At 32.0% G+C, this 6,996-nt stretch overlaps 1 long non-coding RNA gene across 2 annotated transcripts; it reads left to right on the forward strand.

Moving 5' to 3' along the window:
* The first annotated feature begins 2,745 nt into the window (after positions 1–2,745).
* On the forward strand, positions 2,746–6,458 carry LOC108201758 (uncharacterized). 2 transcript variants are annotated; one of them, XR_010287937.1, is made up of 6 exons: positions 2,746–2,865; positions 2,972–3,076; positions 4,826–4,896; positions 5,896–6,000; positions 6,094–6,184; positions 6,273–6,458. It is a non-coding gene; the product is annotated as an uncharacterized LOC108201758 (long non-coding RNA). The 2 variants fall into 2 exon arrangements; XR_001802914.2 differs by having other exon boundaries at positions 2,754–3,076.
* The last annotated feature ends 538 nt before the right edge of the window (positions 6,459–6,996 follow it).

Genomic DNA, 6,996 nt, shown 5'->3' on the forward strand with positions numbered 1-6,996 from the left:
ATTAAAATAGTTATGGCCATTTTTCTGCAATTAAGTCTAATTTTAATTCGGTTAAAATCGAATCGAACAAAATCGATATCAACTTCGATTTTAACTGAATTCTTGAGGAAAAAAACCAAACCAAACTAGAATTTTCCGATCTTGATTCGAGTTTTGGATTTTGCCAAGTTTTAATATCAACTATAGATTTGTTGTCGAGCACTATCCTATTAAAAAAACACTAACTATTGGTCTGGACAATCTCTTCTATTTATAAGCCAACTTATTCTTTGCGATCACATAATTCCTAACAAATACCATCTATTGATTATTCACAAAATCAATCATAATTTTTTATGCAAAATAAAAAGATATAATCAAACCTTAAGTATATGTATATCATTATAAAATAGTTTTATCAATATTCTTTAAGGATATTAGATTTTAAAATACGTGTATAGTAGAATAGTTATTTAACAAAAAAGATTCTATTTTCAATTTTGTTAAGAAGTGATAAATATAATATCTAACATGCGTAATTTAATCAAAAATAGCAACATTTAATTTTGACAGAGAGAATGCAGTATCGACATGTAATGCATCTTAAAACATTTGGTGTTATGGATTATCTGCTTATGTGGGGTACTAATATGGGAATCCGTGGTTAGAGAGAAAAATAACTCATTTGATTGAGTACGCTACTAACCGATTTCTCCCTCTTATTATAGTATGTGCTTCTAGGGGCAAGTTTATGTGCATATTTAAAATTTATTGTATATGTAATTTTAATTCGGTTTTTTGGTTAAAATTGAATCGAACAAAATAGATATCAACTTCGATTTTAACCAAATTCTTGAGGAAAAACTAAACCAAACTACAATTTTGCGATGTGATTCGAGTTTTAGATTTTGCCAAGTCTTAATATTAACTATAGATTTGTAGGCGAGCACTATTCTATTAAAAAAACACTAACTATTGGTCTGGACAATCTCTTCTATTTATAAGCTAAGTTATTATTTACGATCACATAATTCCTAACAAATACCATCTATTGATTATTCACAAACCAATCATAATTTTTTTATGCAAAATAAAAAGGTATAATCAAACCTTAAGTATATGCATATCATTATAAAATAGTTTTTTTATCAATATTCTTTAAGGATATAAGATTTTGAAATATGTGTATAGTACAATAGTTATTTAACAAAAAAAAAATAATTCAATTTTCAATTTTGTTAAGAAGTGATAAATATAATATGTGACATGCGTAATTTAATTAAAAATAGCAAAAGATATTTGTATTAATGAAAACGTACGTAACGAATTTGAGATTTATATGCGATTTCATATACGACCAACTTCTATAAGTGTCACATGCGTAAGTTGGAGGAAAGTATCAGATACGACAATATTTTGACAGAGAGAACGTAGTATCGATATGTCATGCATCTTAAAGCATTTGGTGTTATGGATTTTCTGCTTATGTTGGGTAGTATGGGAATCTGTGGTTGGAGAGAAAAATAACTCATTTGATTGAGTAAGCTACTAACCGATTTCTCTCTCCTATTCTAGTATGTGCTTCTAGGGGCCAGTTTATATGCATATTTAGAATTTATTGTATATGTAATTTTAATTCGAATATTTCGGTTAAAATCGAATTGAACAAAATCAATATCAAATTCGATTTTAACCCATTCTTGATGAAAAATACCAAACCAAACTAGAATTTTGTGATTTGATTCGAGTTTTGGATTTTGCCAAGTCTTAATATCAACTATAGATTTGTTGTCGAGCACTATTCTATTAAAAAAACACTAACTATTGGTCTGGACAATCTCTTCTATTTATAAGCTAAGTTATTATTTGCGATCACATAATTCCTAACAAATACCATCTACTGATTATTCACAAAACCAATAACAATTTTTTATGCGAAATAAAAAGGTATCATCAAACCCTAGGTATATGCATATCATTATAAAATAGTTTCTATCAATATTCTTTAAGGATATTAGATTTTAAAATACGTGTATAGTAGAAAAGTTTTTTAACAAATAAAAATTCTATTTTCAATTGTGTTAAGAAGTGATAAATATAATACGTGACATACGTAATTTAATCAAAAATAGCAAAAGATATATGTATTAATGAAAACGTACATAAAGAATTTGAGATATATATGTGATTTCATATACGACCAACTTCTAATAAGTTTCACATGCGTAAGTTGGAGGAAAGTATCAGATAAGACAATCTTTTGACAGAAAGATTGGAGTATCGACATGTAATGCATCTTAAAACATTTGGTGTTATGGATTTTCTGCTTATGTGGGGTAGTATGGGAGTCCGTGGTTGGAGAGAAAAATAACTCATTTGATTGAGTACGCTACTAACCTATTTCTCCCTCTTATTCTATTATGTGCTTCTAGGGGCAGTTTACACTAATACAGAAAATGCTTTTTGCTACGCCCCTTTTGCGTCGGTTTTATATATAACCGTCGCTCAAAACTACTTTAAGCGTCGGTTCTGTCCACAACCGACGCCTAAAATGAATTATAATGATCTATTGGCGTCGGTTTTTCGAACACCGACGCTAAAGGGTATATTTTAGCGGCGGTTCAGGATACCCGTGGCTGTAGCTGCAACTCTCTAGCGTCGCCTTTCTTTTAACCCGACGTAATAGACATTTTTTGAAATATTAAAAAATTAAAAAACTGAATAAGGTCGCGCGCCTTGGCCCATCTGGTTCAGTTTCTCAATTGGCTCTATACGAAATTACTCTCAAATCTCAATTGCTCGAGCGAATCTCTCAGTGATTAATCTCTCAGCTCTCAATCTCTCAGCGCTCAATCCCTCAACGCCCTATCAATCTCAATCTCCCAGGTAGGTGCTGCTCTCTCTCCGGGCTGTAGAACTAGGCTCTCTCTCCGGGCTGTGTTCAATCTCTCCCGCCGAATCTCTCAGCTCTCTCTCAATCTAAATCTCTCAGGGGCTCAATTTCAATCGCTGGGTCTGCTACAAACTAGGGTTCTTTCCTCGATTGATTGTATCTCTTTGCTGGGTTTTTTGGTCGGCTGCAAAACAAGGGTTACTGGTATGTAGTTTAATTTGCTGGGTACTGTGATTTTGTTAAGTATGTTTGGGATTTTGCTGGTTGGGTTGTATTTCTTGGTTGGGTTTTTTGGTGTTTGATTCATATTGGGTGCTTGGTACTGGGTTGGGATTTTGCTGGGTTGGTTTGCTGGATTTTGTTTTCCAAATATGAAATTATGCACTCTGATTTTTTCAAGTATGAGAAGGCATATCCCAATCCTTGTTAGATGGTCCTTGTTTAACTTGTTTTATCATCTTTGTAAGTTTCAAACAGTGTCAAAAAACCCAGTCTGGGTTTGTATAATGTATACCTGCATCAGAATTGGGGATTAATATGATGTATTAGTGGTGGACTTTGTTTAAATTGAGCAGAAAAAGTAAAGCCTATTCTGAAACTTTCACTCTAACCAGCTCTGTCTGCAATAACAGACAAAGATGAGAGCTGACAAGCTAGCTATCTGGTTAATCTTCGTTCCTATTTCTTAATCTTCGTTCCTATTTCTTAAGGAGTCTGCAATACACATAACCTATCGAAGCATATATAGATAATATAATACTGTACATTAAAGAAATTGTCAAGGAAATTGTCTACATTATACAACTTTTGGTTTCAGATATTACTAGCTATATATTCATAAATATACTGAAAAAGGTTTCAGATATTACTTGCTTTTGGTTGCAAGAGAGGTTGATCTTATTCTAATATAGATAATTTGTTTGATTGACATCATGTATAGTTATTATTTTTGACTATCGGCATTACATTTATGGATGAAATTAAAAGTGTAGGACAGAGTTTTCTAGTTTATGAGCTTTTTATTAGTTGTACTGAACTTGAAAATTTCAGAGATTTAAACTTTTACTATAGGCTATAGGCTGAACATTGGTTGTTCTTTGTAATACCACTGGTATATAACAATCTTGGCAGTCTGAGGTACAAAATAAAAATTTGGAACTACTTAGAGTGTAACAAACTATTTACCAGTAAAGGAAAAGAACAGGAGAAATTCCAGGTGGCATATTATTTATATTATAGAAATTCTCTGCAGAGCATCATATCTCTGCAATTTTAGATATACCGCTGATCATTCTTAGCTAGGCCTGTCTAATAGTAAATGAAGGATTTGTACATAGCCTAAATTGTCAGAAATTAGCTTTTAATTTAATGTACAACACAGAATTTATATGTGTGTATTAGCAAAGACTATATTGTGGCCACCTCTGTCCAGGAGAGTGCTTTTCATTCTGTTGTGCTAGAAATATATTAAATCTGATTAACTTGCTTCCTGGAGTTATTTGGTCTTGTGTCAGCTTGTACACATACAATAATTTTTTCTGATTATCTAATCTTTGTACAAAAAATGTATTGAAGTTCAGTAGGTACTTCAATAGATGTGAATAAAATATATTATATATATGTTAGTTTAATAGAATCAAAATCTGAATATTATATAAATATATTATAGATATTATATATTATATAGATGTGAACTAAGTCTTGTATCTAAGGTAGAGTGCTTTTCATTCTTTAATAAATTAAACCTTATGAACCCAAATCTGAATAAATTAAATTGTCAGAAATAGCTTTTAATTTAATGTACAACACATAATTTAGCTCATGCAGGCACAAGTTTAGTACACACACATTCACTGCTATAGAGGGTCTTAAAACCTGTTATCTCCTGTGGAATGTTCTCTAGTTACCATATTTCAGCCAACCTGCTGCACTAATTTAAATGCTTGTTATTAGGTCCAAGGACAAATCAAACTTGTAACTCGTGGAGCATTGAGCTTTGGGCTAGCATATTATTCTTTATCAAGGTATTCATCATATCTCATTTGTAACTGCTCTGATAAATGTTATTCTACTGAGTTTTTTTGACCTGCTGCGTAAAGTTGAGTGTGAGTTTAGTACCGATAGTAACTAGGATGTGGTTTTTGATTTGGAGAAATTTGTATAAGTCCTATATGTTTTTTACTATTATGAAAACTTAGCACCAGTGTTTCTCGATAATTCTTTGGATTTATCAATATAACATTTACTTATATGTATATATAGAAATACTCTGCAGAGCATCATATCTCTGCAATTTTAGATATACTGCTGATCCTCCTTAACGAGGGCTGTATATTTAAGTACAATTCGATTTCGACCATTATATGTGTATCAAACAGAGAAATGGTATTTGGACAGAAGAAGGGTGATGTTTCTGAGGAAATCAGTATATATGCATCCTTTGTTTATAATGGTGTCTCCTGGACTGACTTGTAACTTGCTGCATAAAATCAGTATATATGCATCCCTTGTTTATAAGTACTAATGCGATTGAAATTATTATTTTGATAGAAAAAGGATGTAGCATTGATAGATAATGTTCATCTGAGGGACCATAATATTTAGAGTAGTTATGCTATTAGAAGACCTTAGATTATTCAGAATAATTAAGAAGACATAACAGAAATCAATAAGTAATTGAATTCAAAGATAAAATTTAATAATTTGTTTGTAATCTATTTGAGTATTAATATCTGACATGACACATGTTTGCTACCAATTTATTTCAATACCTACTAACTTCTCCGCATATTTCATCGTGTTTGTTTATTCTTAAAAGATAATCTTCCTGATATTCTGGTGTTACTGTTTTTCATATAGTTAGTTGGCAGTTAAACAGAGGTGATAATTCCATTAATTTGACAGCCTGCATGGGATATTTTTAGTACTGATAATTCTGTTTGCACGCTACCATTGAAGTTTTTTAATAATTGAATTCAAAAAACCTGTTTCTAAACATACATATATGGATTGTTTTCATATAGTGTCCTCAACAACAAGGAGGTACAGAGTGTGGTTTATTTGTTATGAGGTACATGCATGAAATATTCCTGCTTTCTCAAAAAAATCCTAATACCAATTGGAAAGAGGTAAGAGCAAAATATATAGTTAATGATTCTTATAGGAATATTGAACTCATTATTTTGTCTAAATATGTTAATATCATCATTTGCATTTTCAAGGGCCTTGGTTCAAGAAGGTATTTAAAGAAGGAACTCAATGAGGTTCGGGAACTGTGGGCTGAGTTTTTTACAGTTGAATGTCTATAATGAGGTTTGAAAACAACTTCCATTAATTAAATTATATGTATTCATTTGTAATCATATGACTACTAACTTGCTTTACTTGCTCATATGTACAGATAGTTGACAGACTTTAATGGCCACTACAAGCTTTTTAGTGGTAAGGACGAGAGCGAAGACTGAGGCAGCTGACTTATTACTACGTATTGATTTCATAATTTTTAGTGTGGACATGTAATTTGACAAGAAGAATTATGGGTTGTAATACATTTAATTTTAATGTACATTGATTAATTCCAAGTTAAGTTTGTGTAATTTTAGTTTATTAGTGCTATTGACTTTGGGCATTTGGTGTTGGATTCATTTACATTACTGAATGATGCACAGGGTTAATATATATATAAAAAAGGGTCAGAAGCAGAAAAATATGTATAAATTAAAAAAAAACACTTTAAGCCACGGCAGTTTGTAAGCCGACGCTATAGGTGTAATCTTTAGCGTCGCCTATTTGACTACCGACGCATAAGATACAGGCCAAAAAAATGAATTTAAGCAACGCCTATATGACCACCGACGCTTAAGGTACGACTTCTTGCGTCGGGTCTTTGACCTGCGACGCATAAAACTAAACTTTAGGCTACGGCATTCTACACACCCGACGCACAAAACTAACTTTAGGCGTCGGTTGACAGGTCTATTGCGTCGGCAGTTAACCGTGGCAATATACACTTAAGCGTCGGTGTTTTTAACCGACGCAATTGATACTACCCTATAGCGTCGGGTTCATATACTACGCTGGACTGCCGACGCTAAAGGCCTAATTTAACCGTAGCTAAAAGCATT

The sequence above is a fragment of the Daucus carota genome, chromosome 9 (genome assembly GCF_001625215.2).
Source record: "Daucus carota subsp. sativus chromosome 9, DH1 v3.0, whole genome shotgun sequence".
NCBI classification, from domain to species: Eukaryota; Viridiplantae; Streptophyta; class Magnoliopsida; order Apiales; family Apiaceae; genus Daucus; species Daucus carota.